At 43.8% G+C, this 20000-nt stretch overlaps 1 long non-coding RNA gene across 1 annotated transcript in view; it reads left to right on the top strand.

The window, feature by feature from the left end:
* The window catches only part of LOC147032155 (uncharacterized), a 101037-nt gene extending 91921 nt beyond the window's left edge, over positions 1 to 9116 (top strand). The window contains exons 2-5 of the long non-coding RNA XR_015055052.1: positions 2190 to 2295; positions 3166 to 3210; positions 6010 to 6104; positions 7556 to 9116. This is a non-coding gene — a long non-coding RNA (uncharacterized LOC147032155). The remainder of the gene's footprint in view (positions 1 to 2189; positions 2296 to 3165; positions 3211 to 6009; positions 6105 to 7555) is intronic.
* Positions 9117 to 20000: the final 10884 nt, after the last annotated feature.

Genomic DNA, 20000 nt, shown 5'->3' with positions numbered 1-20000 from the left:
TGTGCCAGCCCAATCATTGTAATAGGTATTATTAAATAGTGATCAAGTGCTAAACCCTTTTTTGTATTTCAACTCAACGTAAACACTGTGTGGGGTCAGCTGAGCAATGGATAAGTAAAGTTGTTTTGTAAATGCCACTGCACCTCGAATCTTCTTTCAATTGTTCTTTTGCTTTATCCCCTTCTGTTTGCCGATCACGGTTCTTTCCTCATCACGTTCTCTGAAAGCTCTGTCCATGTTCTCCTTTTCAGATGAATCCCTTGAAGTTTGTTTCAGTTGCTTTTGCTTTCTTTCCTTTTTTTCGAGGAGTTGCTTTAGGAAATTGCAAAATGTCTGCTGGTGGAAAGTACCCCACAGTGTAGGTGTAAATAAAGTTCTACTTTTTCAATCTAAATGATGCTCTTGTGGTATCTGTTTGTCAGGATACGATCTGTCGGACATTCACATGGTAGTTCTCTAGTTTACCTGCCCATTGCCACATCCATTGCTGCTCGTTCCGTTCTATCTAGAAGGGGTTTTAACCATGTCCACTTTTCCCTAATATATCATCTCTGCGTGATTAAGCCACCTGACGACCAGAACCTGCAAAACAGGGAAATTGGACGTGCGCCTCAACATGAACAAGTACTGTACACAGGGCTGCCCAAAAGTTAGGAGCCAGATATGATTTGGAACATTGGATTAATATTACCGTATATATTATTTTAAATATGTATATTTAACAAAACTAATTGTTTCCTTCTTTCCAAATAAGTGATGGCAACAAAATTAACAAAAGATGAGAGAGTGGAGTTTGTTAAGAAATGTCCAAATATCATGTGGACGTGGACTCAAAGTGCCTGCAAGTTAATGTCCAACAATTCGAACATTTACTGTAATTATGCTCTGTCAATAGTAATCTTGCAGAAATAATCAATTAATAAACTAGAAGGGCACTCAGTAGAGTGCATGCCTCCACCACGTAATGCCTGATCCATGAGAACATATCGGGCCCAATACATTTTTGAAATATCATGTGATACAGTACTGTATCGTTTTTGGCCCGATCTCTCAATGGTGAAGAATCACTTAAAAATTATCAGATCTGGATCCGGATCAGGATCTTCACCAAAAGCGAATCAGTTCGTCCTTGCCAAACATCGAACCTGTCCACAAAATTTCATCCGGATCCGTCTACAATTTTTTTGAGATATCCTGCACACAAATAGACAAAGAGAAAGGGGTGAAAACATGACGTCCTTCACCTTCGGTGATGGAGGTAATAAGTAAATAATGTTTACTATCAGAAAGAATTGTTTTAGTCCATATATATATATATATATATATATATATATATATATATATATATATATATATATATATATATATATATATATATATATATATATATATATATATATATATATATATATATCTTAACATATGAGAGAGTTCATAGAACACCTTACCAGGTGCAGTCTTGAGAAAAGAGCACATGGGAAAGGTCTTTTAAACTCTTGCTTTTGCTGTTCTGAGCAAACTCGATATTAGCTTTGTTCATGAACTTTGGATACCAAGCACATTGGCAACCACATGAAGCCGATGCGTCAAACAAAACAGAGCTGAATCTTCTTCCAACTATTCTTGAAGGAACTGACGATTTTGGAATGTTCTTTGTGAAAAAGATGCACGAAAGAAATATATATATATATATATATATATATATATATATATATATATATATATATATATATATATATATATATATATATATATATATATATATATACACATTTTGGATGACATTTGCTCTGTGGTTGCATTGCTCAGCAACCCCATTTTTGTGTGAATCTCGGTGGTACTCCATCCTCAGAGCACGCAGCAAATTTGATTGGTTGAGACGGCGTAAATTTTTTTCCCCAAGTACTGCTAAACTGGAGGTTTTTAGAAGTGCAAACAAAGTGATTTGTGTTCTGCGGTACTTAAATATATAATTCAATTGAAATAAAAGATAAGTTTAAAGACTAGAAAAAAAAACAAAAAACAAACATTGAATCAGAAGTTTACCGCCGATGAGGTACCCTGTTTTACACTACCTTATTTAACATGTTATATTAGTTATTCGTGCCTGTTGTTTTTGTCCTTCATGACAACCTTAAAAACAGTACATTTCCTGCTTGGAATGATTTTAAATTTTGTTTGATTGCCAGACAGGCAGAGACTGAAGCAATTGATTCACCCATCTGTGAGCATGCGTGCCCGGGAGGAGACTGTACAGTTGAACAAATTCGGAGCCAAAGCACCACTAAACTGCAGGTTTGTGTTCCAATTCATGTTCAACAGTGTTCAAAATGCGAAATTCAATTGAAACCAAGTACAGTAGTTCCTCGATCATAGACTGACATCTATCAGACAGACAGAGTGAACCAATTGCTTAACCCCGCATTTTACACGTGCGGAGTAAATGTTAACCCTGTGGCTCCAGACTTTTGGGCCACCTTGTTCATTGTGGGGCAAGTTGAGCCATCACTGAGCCACAGCCCTGAGTCATTGCTCAAGCACATCCAATAGAAAGTTGCATAACTTATTGCACATTGGCGATTTTTAAATCAACATTGCCTCCATGTTACATGAACTGAGATAAGGCTTCGTACATTTCTCGAAAATGGAGTACGTACTAATTATGTGTACGAGTCTGCTAATTTTGTTCTTCAAAATTCATTTTAAATTATTTTTAAAATAAATCAATCAATCACTGCTTTTTTCCATACATACGAATGGTGTGTATCCAAACTCAGAAAGAGAGTTGCAATGTGCTTCACTGATAGATGACACAGTTGTATGAAGTAAGTGTTTGGTTTCCAAGAAACAAGGAGTGACTCAACGTATCTGCTGGTTTAACGAACCCAGCTCTCCCTTACACGTACATGTGATGAGACACACATGGAAGCTATCACACAATTCTCTTGAGATTGACATGTGGACATGTGACTGCATACTTATTCACAATGGCATTCTCATACCTCGTTTTTATTGTCAATACTAGATATTGAGATTTAGGAAAATGACGTGCGGAGTTAAGGCATGTATGAGTAAAGAGGAAGGTGGACAAGTGAAACCCAATACTTTATCAGAAGCAGGGGGCACTGACATTGTTGTGTGCACAAGTGAATTGTTGTTTTGCAGGATCCATTGTTTGGATGTCCATTTGTTCAGACGATTTGAAAATAGGTATGTCCTTTAAAATGGTCTCAAAACATCAATCTCGTGAATATGTGATTTACTGCTCGATTTGAGTCATGAACTTATATCTTCGTAATCAATTCTTTTCATTGATAAAGGTGATTATTGTTGCTTTTACATGGTAGTTACATCTTGTTATCTGAAAGGTGACCTATACATCATGCAAATGTGCAAACATCTTCATTGGAGTTCTTTACTATAAACGTTTCATAAACGATCAGTCTGGATGAGAAATGGATCAAATTTCAAATTATTTGTACGAGTTGAGCTTATTGGTGATGTGTTCAATGTAACATTAATAATCAATACTTTGATCATGTTACATGCATTATTTGAAGACACATTAATTGGTAAACCATATATTCTTAAATGATTCGAATTCCAACTAAAGAAAAGTTTATCAGTGTCTTTTATAGGTTTAGATTAAGTTTAACTCGAATTCAAAAAATAAATCCATATTTACCTCGAACAGTGGGTTTTTGGAAGAATTTGGAAAAAATCAAAATTGCCAGTACATATTGCTGGTGGTTGTTGGTTGAGTCCATCTTCTTGACAAAGCATTGTGGTGCTCACGAAAAATTGTGAATAGTTCCATGGCTAAGAACCAATAGCCAGATTCAGTGTCGGTGGTGTCGTGGCGAGAGCATCCGCTCTGAAACTGGGAGGTCTGTGGTTCAAACCTCAGCAGAGTCATACCAAAAATTATAAATATGGAACGTGCTGCATCCTGGCTTGACGCTCAACATTTAAAAGGATAAGAGCACGGGCAAACAACGCTACAAAGGCAATGGCAAATCACCCAATATAACTCTTGCCAGGAAACTACTTCAGCAGCACAAACACTGCGTAAAGAGCATGGTACATCAAAATCATATACTGTATATATGTATATATATATATATATATATATATATATATATATATATATATATATATATATATATATATATATATATATATAATATATATATTGTGTGTGTGTGTGTTGTTGTGGTTCTGTAGAACTGGCACTCCTCAGAGGCAATGGCACCCAACATATAGCGATCCTCAGACAGTTATCTCATTAGTATTTGTTTAGTTAGCCCTTTCCATATGTTTAATGGGTAAATGGGAAAGATGTGTTGTTTAGGGCTTTTCGTAAGGTCTTCAATCCTTTATTCTTTCATTTATCTCTTTACTACCCTTTATCTCATACACAAACGATGCAAGCACGCACGCAGATTGGTAACAATACCAGGAGTGTCAGCTCATTTGCATACGTGCGCCATTTTCCATTCAAACGGCACACCATAACCCAACTGACGCCTTATCCTGAGACTCTTACTATGCTCACCACAACACTACAATGCTTACTGTAACCACTCCAAATGCCTTCTAAAAATTCCCACAACCTCCTACATCTGATGCATTCACTGCAAACGCCGCAACCACCTCAACCTTATCACCACAATTGCCTCACTTTCACCGCAGATGCTTCCCTCACCCCCCAATAACCACCGCAACTACCATCAACCCCCTGGACACTCACCACAGTCTTTGAGGATGCTGGAGGAACGAAGACATTAAGAGCCAGGGTGTTTTGGGATGTAGCTTGAAGAACAAATGTGTGCTGGGGTTCATTGAAGCACATGCTGGTAGCTCCACGGTTTCCCCAAATAACCACGCTCAAATGGAGTCCATCGTATGTTCAGGGCTGGAGAGTGCTCCCGAAGATCCTTGGCCAATGTTAATTATGGAGTTCCGTCACGTGGGCAGGCTCGAGAAAATGAAGCCATTTTCGATTCTGGAGCCTGGCAGGGCGTGGCTACGATGAGAGGCGACTGCTATGTGCCAATGGGGGAGCTTTGGAATGCCTACAGGGTCTTTTGATCTGATTTTTGGCTCCTCCCTCACTCAGGCTCTATAAAAGGGAGCAATTCAGCTTGCTCGTTCTCTCTCCATCGTCCAGGCAAAATGAGACAGTCGTCCAGGATCTCTCCTCTGTCCAGTGTCTGAGTGGAATCTCTTCAAGAGCCAGTGCAACCAAGCAGAGAGAGCAGAGCAGCCAAGCGAGGCGAGCGGGGTGCAGCGAGGAGAGCGAGGTGGAGCGAGCTATTGCCAGGACAGGCTGGGATCACCCCCAAGGTCATCCGCTAACAGTTTCAGCTGCATTCTGCAGCCAATATTCACACTTACAGACCTTTCACACATCTCTGTTAAGTCTTTCTCTGATGCATCTTTTTCTCCCATCCATGTCTCATCCACTGAGGATGCACAAACTAACAGAGCATTACAGATTTGCACCTCTCACACCTTCCTTTTACATCATGCTGCACGATATGCTGCACTGCATTTGCACCTTCCATTCCGACACCGTCGACACCCTCAGTTTTCCTCCCTCCTCCTTCCTAAGCGATTAGATTGCGCCAGTCTGCCGACCACGCCAGGTAAAGTAAGGTTGCTACACCTCAACTGTCTCTCCTCTTTCTGGGCTACCTCTAATTTCCTCAGGTGTGTGTGTGTGTGTGTGTGTGTGTGTGTGTGTGTGTGTGTGTGTGTGTGTGTGTGTGTGCACGTGTGTGTGCGTGCATGTGCATGTGTGTGTGTGTAACATAAGTTATGGTTGCACCTCTGTGCTGTGTCTTCTTGTGTAAATATTTGCATTTATTTTGCCGCACCCACAAATTCCTTGCTTTCCCATACTGTACATAATTGTTGTGCCACATAATTTTCCTCACCTGGTTATAATAAATTTGCTTTGTTATAAATGTTCCCAGCTCGTGATTGTCTTTTCCTCCATTGGTCCAGCATGATCCACATATTAACCTTGGAGGGAAGTTACACCCCAAGAATATGCTTATTAGCACTTGGCAGCTCCGCTTGGCTTGACTGCACCTGATACGGTAAGCTTAACACAAGTACGCATTGATGTCACGATTCCCCGATAAGGTGACTGCGTGTTCCCAGTTAAACGGAAGTCAGATGGAGGACACTGGGTCACATGGTTAAATTATCAGTGTTCGCGGTTGATTAGCGACCCACAGCAATAAAAACAAATTCGTGTGCGATGACCTCGATTCCCGATGAGTCCGGGGAGAAGCCAGGGATATCCCCACCCTTGAAATACACCCGCAACCCCGGGTCCGCAAGAATATTTAACCTCCGCCATCGAAGATGGACGGAGGTTACTGTTTTCACCCCTGTCTGTTTGTTTGTTTGTTTGTTTGTTTGTTTGTGAACAGTATTACGGAAAAACTCCTCGACTGATTTCGACGAAACTTGGTGGGGGGATTAGGTATCGTCCAAGAATCATGCCATCAGATTTTGGACTTGGTCCAAAGTCCAATATGGCCGCCATAGCGGCCATTTTGAAAAAATATTTGAATTTTTGTTTTTGCATTTCTACATGTTATAAGTGATTTCCAACAAAAAACATGCCAAAATTATAATTGCGGCTGATTTTGGAACTTCAGGTGGATATACCCACGTAAAATCAATTTCTGTCTCAATGAATATAGTTATGACGAATGAATTGAGTATGTAAAAGTAAAAGGGAAAGTTGCAAACTATAACTCTGTGGGCACTGTTGACGTCAAATTGAATGAATAGGATATCAGGTTCACTTGAGTGACCTAGCAGTATTGGTGGCGGAGGTTTTGCACTCTACCGAGTGCTCCCCCTCGAGTTATATATGTATTTGTTATCTTTCAGGACGCACTGCTTGGTTCAGTAGGTATACGTGGGTGTTCCAAAAAGACCTGGCCAACTTTAGTTGTTGAAAGCATTTATGGTGGATTATGGGTTTTATCACATTGTGTATTCTCAGCCGAGCGTCAGCGGCCCCACTTTAGGCCACCAGGGGGCGCCAGTGGCTAACATGCCTTGCAATGAAGAACAGAGGGGTAGACACTCGTGTGTAAAAAGTGGATAGTTCTTCCCTGCTGTTTTGCTACGGTTAGTCACGAGTCGATGCCTCACTTAGGGTATCGCTTGGCCGTTCTTGATTTACAGCATTGGAGCATCAAGAGCACAGTTCCCTATCTGGGGTGATTGATTTGCCGGGAAGGTAACGTGGGAAGGACCCTACTTAAATTAACCGTCCGTGGTTGCTTAGCAGCCCATTGTACCGCAAAGTTATCTTTGGCTGGTCGGCTTCAGGATCAAAGGTCAGGAAGCAGTCCGTGAAGCCCCTCACGACCCGGGTGCTGAACCTTTGACAATATATACGATTGATATATGTATACATATATACACTTTTTTGTGGGGGGGGGGGGGGTGTCAATAAATAAAGTAAATGTCAGTGTCACTAATAATGCATGTGTGTAATACAATTGTATTATGTGCGATATTGCAGTGGCAAGTGTGAGCCATTTGTTGACTTCACACGAGTTTTGTTGTACAAGAGTCGACTATTACAGAGCAGCAAGAAGTCATCAGGATTTTGCTGAGTGAAGGCGTCAAACCATGTGACATTCTCAAACCCGAATCATATCCAGGCTCCTCCTGATGACTCCATCTTTGCTGTTTACTTCTTCAGGTTCCTTCTTGGTCTTCTGCCTCATCAGGAGAATGACTGCACAATATAGCACAAAATTTAAGTCACAGAAAACTTGTAGCATGGTGTAAACATTTGTGAAAAGGACAGATGAGCTTGACGAGTCTTTCATAGCAGAGGACACTGGTTGCCCATGTCATTGTTCATTGCACACGCAGAATTGTCACATGTATGAGACAGCATGAAAATGGCTACTTGTTCTCCACAATGTGGGTCTTTGCCACAGAACAGTTGAACGGTCTTGGCTGAATTGATCAGTGGGTGTGAACTATTTTCCTTTGTGAATTCAACAGTTGCTGCTAACACTAAACACGATTATAGGAAAGAGAATGTCCTCATGCTTGAATTCAGCAATTTAATAACGATAAATACCTGCTCCCTTCTTGAGCATTGGCAAGTCGTCGTCATCCTACCTCTCGCAGTGGGAGGGCAGATGTTTTTTTGTTTTGTTTTTTTACCCTGGTTACTACCAATATGTCTGCAAAATTTTGTGGAAATTTGGCCAGCCCTGTTTTTAGCTTATCTGGAATTTTAATTCCAGATAATCCAGTGCACCGTCCATCCATCCGTCTGTCCTTCCAACTGTCTGTCCGTCTCCTATTTTGACTTCTCCGGCTAAACCACTGGGCCGATCCAGCTGAAATTTGGCAGCAACGTTCCACTCCTGACTGGAAACAGGGATTGCAAAGCTAATTCGGGTGACATGGCCGACTTTGTAAATTTCTTCAAAAATCTTCTTCTCCAGACCCACAGTCAGAATGCTACCAAATTTGGGGTACAACTTTAGGCCAGGGCCCAGAGAAGCTACGGGTTCAGTGGTTCTATTTTTTTCTGTGATTTTCAGATGAACATACGTACATACATACAGAGGATTACCTTATTTAATCCCATGTAGTGGGATAATACTAATGACAGCAATAATTGTGACACTTCAACAATTTACCAGTGGGCCTCAATGGAACGACAAGCACAGAACACTCATTCAATATTCATCAAACAATTTCCCCCCTATAGCCGCCGGCCTGTATACAAGAAGAGCAAGTCAAGAATGACGGGAAACAAAAGAAGAAAAAAATATTTCGCTTGTGTGAGGAATCAAACTGGGAAGTAATGGTAGGGAGGTAAAATGGCCGTGCACCTCTTGGTGTGCTTAGCAAGCGGAGGGACTGGCAGGATACCCGAGAGGTGTGCACACTCACCTCAGATGTCCAGTCTGGGTTTGAATCTTGGACCAGCAACAAAACTGCCACCCTGGTGTTTTGTATGCATGGCGATTCATCAATGTGTGTCCCATCTCTCGTGTGTATGGATATGAAACTGGGCATCCTATCTGCCAGCAGTAGTTGGTGGAAGTTAAAGATCCCATGATGTTCCTCATAAAAAGTAGGAGAGCTATCACTGCCTGGCCAAACTCCAAATCCTTGCGCTAACATACAGGTGAGCCCTGCATCAGCAGCACAGCTGCAGCACTATAAAACGATGCTACCCACTACCATATGCTCTATGTCAAAGAAGAAGCAGGCACGAGGGCATGAGATGAACTCTGCGGTGCATGGTATATCACCCAGGTCATATCCAGAACCATGTCAGTCAAGGGCAGGCCTAGCTCATGTTTGTGGAGCTACAGAGCTGTCTGATGTACCCTCTAAGACCCTCACACTGGATTGCTGAATGAGTCTCTGCAATGCTCTAATGAACATCAAAGTCTCTTCATGGATCTCCTACTGCTGATCTCCTCCTCACTACACTTGCACCATGGCAGGACATTTTGTATATTTGTATCAGGACACTTTGTATCTCCAGGCACTGTGTGCCCACATACATTGCAAGTCATTCAATGCCACCTTCGATGGATGAAACCACTTGCATGAGGTGGCATGCACTTGCTTCAGTGAAGAACAAGGGGAGGGTGATTAGCATAAATAAGAAGGCATCTAGAGGGGAAACCAGCCTGCAGGACGGTCTTGCAGCTTTTAATTAGATAATACAGTTTCTGACCTTATAAATATATCCACCAAGTTTATATTCATACATGGAGTCTTGCTTTCATATAATATATTCAATAGGGGGAGAGTGTGGGGGGGGATCCCACTCCTAACAGCATATGTATCAGATTATTCATCCTTTTTCAACAAAACGATAACTTTATATGGTTCAACTTTAGAGGATTCATCTTCAATCTCCTCAACATCTGCATTGCATCCAATGCACTGTTTGTGGTGCAGATACCATAAGTTAACGGTAATGACCTGTGGCCAAATTTACAAACTCTCCTCTGCAGTGGCCAATCCGTAAATTTAGAAAGGCGATGTTCAGGTCAGAGAGTTATGAATAAAAAACAACATCAATGGATACAAGACAAACACTTCCTCGCTCTCAGCTATTTTGCTTTCAAAAATAAGTGTGATGGTTGGAAAAGGGAGGGGTGGGGGGTCCGGACCACAGGTGTCAAGGGTTCTTTTCAAGGGTTCTGTTCATGCACAAAATTTACGGCATAATGCAGATGACAGGATGATTGGTATAATGTAAACTAGAATACAAGTTTTACCATATTTTTATTTTTAAAAACTCAATTGGGGTTCCTTATTACAGGCTATCTACATATTATGTGTGCAAAGTAGTGATATTTTGACCTCCATTATCCACCATCTTCACCTCCTCTTGCACATGTTCCATACATTCTCCTTCGCTCCCCTCTACCTCTTTTCTCTTTTCTCCCCAATCCTACTCTCATTACATCTCTCAGTGATGTCCCTTTTCCCATCCTTTCCTTCATTTCTTCAATATACACCAATACTGTTTTAAGAGGCAATCTGTATGTTAACAATCTTCTCTTCTTCTTTAATGGCCACAATTATTCTCACGTTATTGTGGGGTTAGCCAGGGATGGGGGTGGTGAGGGGGAACTTGGCCCAAGTCTTTCATGAACCGGCTGGCTCGGCATGATGTTTGACTTTGGGTTAGGGTTAGGGCAGGAATCTGGAATTTGTTCATGGTGGTGGCAATAGCTCACCTACTCTTCGTGAAGGACACCGTGGGAACTTTAACATCCACCAACTACTGCCAGCAGTTCAGTTCAACGTCCATCTGGGAGATGGCACACACACATTGATGAATCGCCCTGCTTGTGAGAAACACATTGATGACAGTTGAAAATAACTGTGTTGGGATTTAAACCTAGGCTAGACAGCTGAGGAAAATGTGCGTACCTCTAAGATCAAGACCATTCTGCCAGCCCGATATGTTAACAACAATAACAAGGAACAACAAGGAAATAAGAAGCAAGAGGAGGCTGTTCGGGCCACATCAATACCAGGTTAAACAACAGCGAAAATTGCTTTGCAATACATGTCCCCCCACCGGTGTCAATGAATGTTCGGGAGATAAAAAAAAATTTGTTTGCGTTCAATGCACACTCGAGCCGATACCAGAATCAAAATTAAGAAGACACCCCATATCCCATCGTGTTTGGGTTTATTCGGCAAGATAAAAGGAAAAGCAATTTTCATTTACTGATGTCTTGTAGACGAGAAACCAATAAAGACACTGAGGTTAACAAACTGGAGATAAAAAAATTAGTTTTCCTTAATGCACGCTCAAGCTGAGACCAGAACCCAAATGAAGAAGGAGAACCTTTTTAACTCACCATGTTTCCTTCGGGTTTTAAAAAAAATATGAAATCGGCAAAGTCTCGAAACGATATATACATGAAGCAAAAACATGCGGACGGCTTATGTGCATATATAATACCTCGTGGTTCTATACCTGGGATCATTCCAATTGCATTGGGCCAGGGTCCTGCCAATCTGTGCTGCTTCATGCAATGACAGCACATGATTTTAGGCCAGCTGTCCAGCCAATGGGTGTAAAACAGTAGGGTGAGGTCAGGGCAGCTTAACACTGAACCATGTATATAATCTATACAAATAAATGGGAGAGAGAGAGAGAGAGAGAGAGAGAGAGAGAGAGAGAGAGAGAGAGAGAGAAAGAGAGAGAGAGAGAGAGAGAGAGAGAGAGAGAGAGAGAGAGAATGTGTGTGTGTGTGTGTGTGTGTGTGTGTGTGTGTGTGTGTGTGTGTGTTTTTCATAAGGTATAACATATTCTCTCTGCCAACCTCTATATCTCTATCTCTATCTCGATCGATCTTCTCTCTTCTCTCTCTCCCTTGCTCGACCCCATCCCAAGACTTCCAACACCTACCTCTTTCACTCTTTTCTCTCTGTCTCTGGACATATCCGGATGGTGGTTATGTCGGGGTGGTGTTTGGCCACGGACGAGTCCGGGCGGAGTTTATCTCTGGACAGCTTGGCTCTGGATGCGTCGTGGCAGTGTTTATGTCTGGGCGGAGTTTACTTCTGGACAGCTTTGCTCCGGATGTATCAGGCGGTGTTTGTCACTGGGCCATGCTTATTGTATGACTGGTAGAAAATGGATTTCAGACATTATTTTGTTTCCATCTTCACTGTTATTCTATGCAGAATCATTTTGGTGAGACAGTATGAATCGTAATTAACGCTCCACTGAAAGTCTGCCTTCCCTTCTGTTTCTTTTCTTCTCTCTGTCTCTCATCTCTCTCCCCACATTTAGTAGTCAGCGAAGCGATGGGTGGTATTTGCTGGTATGTAATATTTTCTGTTATATAAAGTGTAAAAAGGGCATAACTGAAAAATTGATGAAACGCCCTGAAACTCGAGCTTGTTCTGTAACTTGTCATAATAAAACCGTGTCCCAAGTTTCAGTTGAATATGTTAAAACTTCCGGTTCTGGGTTTGGAGCGACGGTATGGTCTGCTGACGATCTCAAAGTTACGTTTCCGGTTATTATATGTCCCGTTCTAACTGTTTATTTTCTCACCAATATGTTACTGTGTGTTCCAAGTTCGGTTTTGTTTCAAAAATCATGCTATTTTGTGAGTTTTCGTCGACCTTGGCTTACTGGGTTGCTTGAGGCCGAACCATCCTTCAATCTTGGTGTACGATCGTTTTTATTTGTATTTTCTCCCCATTGCCTTCAATTCCTATCTTCCCCACTTTCCCAACGTCCCCATCCCTCTCAACGAAACAGTCTGTTTCTTGTCTAAAAGCCAAAACAAAAAAACGACCTTTCTCTTTGCATATCCATGAACCTGAACTTCTTCTTCTTCTCCTTCTTCTTCTCCTCCTTCTTCTCCTCCTTCTTCTCCTCCTTCTTCTTCTCCTTCTTCTCCTCCTTCTTCTCCTTCTTCTCCTCCTTCTCCTCCTTCTTCTCCTCCTTCTTCTTCTTCTCCTCCTTCTTCTCCTTCTTCTCCTTCTTCTCCTTCTTCTCCTTCTTCTCCTTCTTCTCCTTCTTCTCCTTCTTCCTCCGCCTGCCGGCACACCATCTTTATTCTACTTGAGCTGACCCACTCTCGCCATTACCTTCACGATTTCTTCTTGCAACCTTCCATTCCCGAATCTTACCTGTTCTTCAAAAATACATCAAAACACCTCCTGTAACCACGTGTCTATCTCCACTCTCTTCCTGATACGTTTCATTGACCCAGCAGCTTCACCCTGCGTTTACAGTTCCAAATTCACCACACACCTCCATGATTTGACTTCAACCTTCCCTTTTCCGAATGTAACACATTCCTTATATAAAATATATAAATAAATTCACTTTTGACAATACACCTCCCATAGCCACGTGCTTCTCCCATAACCACGTGATCTGTTTACACCCCCTGCGTTTACCGATACAATTTCACCATTCACCTCACGATTTTTTCCACAACATTTCCATTACCTAATCTGAGGTAAACTAACTCAAATAATAATAATAATAATAATAATAATAATAACAACAATAATAAAAACGATCTCTTATAATGCTTCATCTTCCTCTTTCACACGTGTGGTACTCTTTACTGTATCAGAATGCACGACTCTTCTTCTATTTAAACAGACTGTTCTGAATTCGACCTTTCCTTCATACCTTGCCTAAAAAATCCAACTGTTACAGTGTTTCTTCTCTCCATTCTCTTAATTTGCCTTTATTGCATCCCATCCCAATTGCATTGCAATTTCCCATCAAGAAATGTCTTTAATCACATCTCTGACCTAAAAAATAAAAAACCCAGTTTGCTGTGAGTGTTCACTTTCCATCAACCATTGTTTTTCCAACCTCAGTGCCAACTCACCCCTCTCACCCCTCCCTCTCAAAGCAACCATCACACTCTTCTCCCTCCAAGCCTCCCTCTCATCTTTCTCAAAAACTCCCCCCTCACCTTTTTCCCTCAACTCCCACCATTCACGCCCCTCACTCACCCTTCTCAAAGTTGCCCCCCCCCTCATCCACAAAGCTGCCTCCGTCCCCTGCCCTCTCACCTCCATCTCATCACTCCACCTCCTCAAATCCTCAACTGCCTTCTGCCCCTCTCTTGCCCCCCTCTCCCCCAGCACCAGAGAGCCTTTTCTCCTACTCATCCGGCCCCCTCCACTAGCTATTCTGCAATCCCCCACACTCATTCAACAACTCTCCTTGCTTCCCCCACTCCTCCCTTGTCCAACTCTCCCCCTCCCGTCCCATCCCCTGCACCCAAAGCCTCATCCCCTCCCTCTTCATTAACAGTGTGGACCTCAATTATCCGGGTCCTTCGCTCCAACCTTACAGATCTTTCCATACAGGTTGCTACTGACAAACCAGTCATTATCTGCCAGACAGAAACTTTCCTCCCTCAAGACATCTCAGACTCCCAAGTATCTCTCCCTGGTTACTCCCTCCTATGGAATGACAGACCTGAGCCTCGTCCTGGTGGAGGAGTTGCTCTCTTCATCAAAGACTCTATTCCTCACTCTCCATGCATTGCCCTCACTCCCCCACACCCCAGGAATATCTCTGGCTACGGCTTCCCCTCCACTCCCACCTCATGTTTATATGTGTACTGTAACATCCACCAAACAGTGATGGCCCCATTTACACCTCACTATCCGAAAATATGGACCAACTTCTATCTTCTCATCCAAACTCCCTCTTCCTCATATGTGGTGACTTCAATTGTCATCATGCCAGTTGGCTAGGTGTGGGTACCTCTCTCACCTGTCATGGCACTTCAGCAAAAGCTTTCTGCGACTCATTGAGACTGACTCATTCAGTCAATTTCCCAACCCGTATCTCAAACAAGCGTACTCCAACTCTTCTGGATCTGATTTTAACAGATTTCCCTGAAAATATCTGCTGTTCTTCCTCTGCTACAATCGGTTCTTCTGAGCACGTGCTTGTCAAAGTGGACATCTCCCTGGCTGTTATCAGAGAACCACCTCAGTGCCGTCAAGTCTGGCATTTCACTCAAGCCGACTGGCAGGGTCTCCAAACAGCCATCAAACTTACAGACTGGTCTCCCATCGCTACTTTCTCCAACATCAACTCATCCTGGGAATTCTTTCAAAGAAACTTACTCTCCCTCATGCACAGATTTATCCGCTCTCGTCTACAGTTGTCCTACCCTTCCTCCCGCTCATGGTTTAGTGAAGCTTGTGGTGAGGCAGTTTTCCTGAAACAACTTGCTCTTGCCTCATGGAAAACAAACCCAACTGAGGGTAATCTCAGTTCCTTACGAAAAACTCGCAACAAGTGTGTATCTACCCTCAGGAGAGCCAGAAAACAACATCTTTCTTAGCTCAAGTCTGAACTCTCATCCTCTCTCCCTCCTCCAAATACTGGTGGCATCTAATCAAATCTGTTTCTGGGGTATGTTCCCCCTCCATCCCCTCCCTTACCTCAAATGGCTGCACTGCAAATACCGCACGTGAAATGGATGAATGCCTAAACTCAGTGTTTGCATCGAAATCTTGTGTCCAAAACACATCGCTTTCTGTACCCACCTGACCCAGTCGCACCCAACTGTCCCTGGGCTCTGTGTCCTTTTCTCCACACAAGGGGAGAGCTGGCTGTCAAACCTCGACTCAGATTCTGCAACCGGTCCAGACGGCATCAGCCAACGTGTCCTCAAAGACTGCTCTTCTGCTCTTGCTACCCTCTGTCTGTTCTATTCACCCTCTCATTTGCTCAAGGTCATCTGCCATCTGCTTGGAAATCAGCAAACATCACCACCCTGCATAAAAGGTGCAAAAACAGATCCCTGCAACTACAGACCAATCAGCCTTCTCACAATCATCAGCAAGGTTATGGAATACATCATCGCTTCAGACATGAAATCCTTCCTCTTCTCCAATGGCCTGATTTCCGATCATCAATTTGGTTTCAGACCAGGTCACTCGACCCTGGATGTGCTACTTCAGATCTCCCAACAATGGATGGTAATCAATGCAGGACATGAAATCAGAGCCATATCCCTAGACATATTGCGTGCTTTTGACACGGTCTGGCACCCAGCCCTGCTCACCAAACTCTCTTCTTGTGGTATCCAAGGCCATCTCCACTCAAGGCTCGCAGACTTCCTCTCCTGTCGCAGTCAATATGTGGCCCGAAATAGAATTCTGTCATCCCCTCTTCCTGTCCAGGCTGGAGTTCCTCAAGGGAGCGTTCTGGGCCCTGGTCTTTTTCTGGTTTTCATCAACGATCTCTCTGACTCTCTGGAAAATCCTCTTTATCTCTTTACTGATGACTGAACCCTCTGCCGTACCATCTGTCATCCCTCAGACTGGCAAGCAGAAGCTTCTTCGCTCACTGCAGATCTGGGTAAAATCACAAACTTGTCCAACACGTGGAACATGTCTTTCAATCCGGACAAATCTCACTCTCACAATGTCTCTCTGAAAGGACCATTTAGCAAATCCCCCCATCCACTTTCTCAACAATCCTCTGGAAGAAGTCCTTTCTTTCAAGCTTCTGGGTCTCACTGTCTGCCATGATCTTTCCTGGGAAAGCCACAGTTCCAACCTCGCCTCCAAAGCCAGTTGCCGACTGGGAATCCTTTGTCGTGCAAAGTCCTTCCTCGGCCCACCTGAGCTCCTGACCACATACAAAGCTTTCATCCACAGCCTGATGGAGTACTGCTCTCCCCTCTGAACTGGTGCTCCTGCCTCCCACCTTTCTCGGCTTCACGGTGTGGAAACCAAGGCGTTTCGGATCATTGGCATCTCCCGTGGTGAGGCTGTCTTTGGGCCTCTCACTCTCTCACTGCAAGCAGGTCTGTGGTCTTTCTGTCTTCTGCCATCGTTTCTCCGGTCTCACCCCCCCTCCATTGCTGTATCTGCGATTTGTCCCCACCATATTTCTGCAGGGTGCTCAAAGTCCGCCAACAAGCCCCTTCTGGTAAAACCACCAAAATCACGAATCACTGCTCACCTTCATTCTTTCATTCCAATTTTTTTCCCACCTTTGGTATAAACTCCCTCACTCTGTTCAATCACATTCTTCCTTCCAGGCCTTTAAAACCGCTGTTTACCACCACCTCTTCTCGCCCCCATCCAAATCCTCGATCTTTTCTACCCCCGTTAATCCACCCCAAACTCACCTCCTTCAAATTCCCTGCTTTCCTTCCTGAAAGTCCTCGTAATGTCCATCATGTATACTCCATGTTGCCCACCCCTTCCCTCTCCCTTCCACAGATCTCCTCATGTCTCTGTTCCCCACTGTTTTGTCCTTCCCACTCCCTCCCCTCTTTTCTCATGCCCCTGTTGCTGTGCGTTGTGTGTTCGCTCTCATACGAGCCTCGACAAGGTATACCAAAAAAATAAAAATAATAATAATAATAATTTTTAAAAAGGTATGGAAAAAAAAAGTGTGAAAAAAAAATAACAGGTGGGAAGGATGGCAAACCTATAGTCCCCTCAGGTGAAACCAGTTCAGGACTAATAAACAACTTAAAGTTCTTATTCACGGAATGCGGGTAGGGGGAGTGGGGATGGGAAGGTCTATCACAAAGGTGTTCAAATATAGGTTCTTGCAGGTGCTTTTTTGCACAAATATATTTTGGGATAAATTATTATCAATGGACATCTGTAAGCTTTGTGAACAAGATGAACCATTTTGAGGTGGGTTTCACAAAGATCTGATGGATGGACGTGTGCGACATTTGCTGGGTTAGGACGCAAGAAGCTCCCTCCAACCGTGGCTTTGAAGCACTCTTGGTCAGGATAAAGTTTCTACTTTTCGCCGGGATCCGGAGGAGTTTTGAAATAACTATCCGGAGCATTTCAAGCAAGCCGTACAAGGAAACCTCATAAAAGCAAAAACAACTGTTCGCTTTAATCCCCTGCCTGCCGCGTTAGAAGGTCCATGGAGAGCTAACGACTTCATACAGCTGGGAGTCACGTCGAGCCCGGTAAAACCCCGATTTATTTTCTCTGGCCTTCATCAGGGCTTATTGGAGAACAGAGAAAGAAAAACAAGGCTCGGAGCTCCGAGGCGAAGTCGACTTTTTAGACAATGTTATAACAGAGGTGTTCTTTTCGGCCGTAACACGAATTAACAGTGGCGGCCGAGTGTAGATGCAAAATAAACGGCACACGCAAGTCACAATAATATTAGCACAGTCTCTGCACTGTGTTTGCTAACTCACTTTTGATGGCTAATTATTTCAGAGTTATTCTAATTATGAAGCGAAAGGCTGCTTGCAGAGCTTACCACATGACTGTATATCGAGAATCTTGACAAGGTGTGTTCAAAAGGTTCTCGGAATGAGATGCCAACGTTTTTATTTTTCACGATGTGTATGTATGTATGTATGTATGTATGTTTGTGTATATATATATATATATATATATATATATATATATATATATATATATATATATATATATATATATATATATATATATATATATATATATTGTTGCGGATTCGCGCCCGCCGGCGTGCGAACGGCCACGTAACTCGAATCGCGGCACGTCGCCCACCGGACGGACAATCCAGTCGTGACCCTCTCGGACTAACGCCGGGAACTAGTCATGGGTGGACCTTTCGGCCTCACCACGATCGTGCCAATCGGCCCCCCACGTGGGATAGGGTTGCTCGCCAAATTCGACCTACCTTAGTACCCACACGGAGGGTAGACCGGGCGATCGCACCTCGCCGCAGGTCGACTTCGGACACGGGCCACTTTAAGCGACCCGTTCCGTACTATCGGGATAACCGAGCGGTGTTATCGTCGGCCCCGACAGTTCGATTCATTATCGGGCGTTTTAGCCCACGACCAACCCTTTACGTGAAGTAAGATGGAGATTCAATAGAGAAAAAGACGAAGCGAAGAGGGAAAACAGTTCAACATGAAGCACATTTATTTCGCGATGAACGGAAAGCACACATATACAATTACACCAAAAGCAAATGTAAAAGGAGAAGAAACACACAATAATACACAAAAAGCAAATATAAAAGAAGAAGACAATGCAGAGCTATCCGACTACCGAGCACATGGCAACACTTATACAATTTTACTTCACAGACTGCGCCGACAACAAATATACCCAAAGCAAAAGAAGAGGACCACCCTCAAGGATGAGGCGGGCCTGGGGCCGAGACCGCGTCGGGCCTACCCGTCTGATGATGAGACGCAAAGTGGCGGTGGCGCCCCAACTCCACGGGCCTCGCGTACAGTGTCTGGTAGGGGGTGGGAAAGGGGCCCCCTTGTCGCACTATCTCAGCGCGGGGGGAAACAGGAGGGGGTGTTGATGCTCGGGGGAAAGGAGGATATCTCCCTGTCTCGGGTCCCGCGACGAGCGTCTCCACCACGACCTCGGTAGCGCCGCCGGCCTCTCCCTCCGCAGTTCCCCGAATCCAACGCGAGCACCCCTCAACCGCCTTCGCCGCCGCCGCCTCTCCACAGCTTCGTCCGATCGCCCTCTCCGTCTCCTCTCTTGACTCGTCCCAACTCTTCACTGGCTCCGCGAACTCCCAACTGCGAACTGACGAACGCGGCCCCCTTATATCCCCCGTGGCCTCGCTCCTTCACCTTTGACCCTTTACCTCCGACCCTTCACCTCTCACTGGCTCCCCATTGGACCGAGGAAAAGTGGGCGTGAATGCTTTTTGATCCATGAATTTGCATATAGCGACCGCACTCCAACGCCCTGGAGGCGGGGCCAAATCGCCCCACGCTCACCGATAGGACGGAACAGAAGTGGGCGTGAGTCGTTTTTGATCCGTTTTCCTCGGAAAGTCTGTGATGTTTCTGAACACGCTGCTCGGTGCGCGCCCTGCACGAGTCCAGTATCGGTGCCCACAAGTGGCGCAAGAATGGTGGTGATACGATGGTGGCGAGTTGTGACGGTAAAGGTCGTGGCTGTTGTCGTGAAGCGGCATTGTGGTTGGTGGTTGTTGT

The sequence above is a fragment of the Eptatretus burgeri genome, chromosome 2 (genome assembly GCF_056783735.1).
Source record: "Eptatretus burgeri isolate ZD-2024b chromosome 2, Ebu_testis_v1, whole genome shotgun sequence".
NCBI classification, from domain to species: Eukaryota; Metazoa; Chordata; class Myxini; order Myxiniformes; family Myxinidae; genus Eptatretus; species Eptatretus burgeri.
The sequence above is the reverse complement of the archived record's forward strand: the minus strand, read 5'-3'. Positions and strand labels throughout refer to the sequence as shown.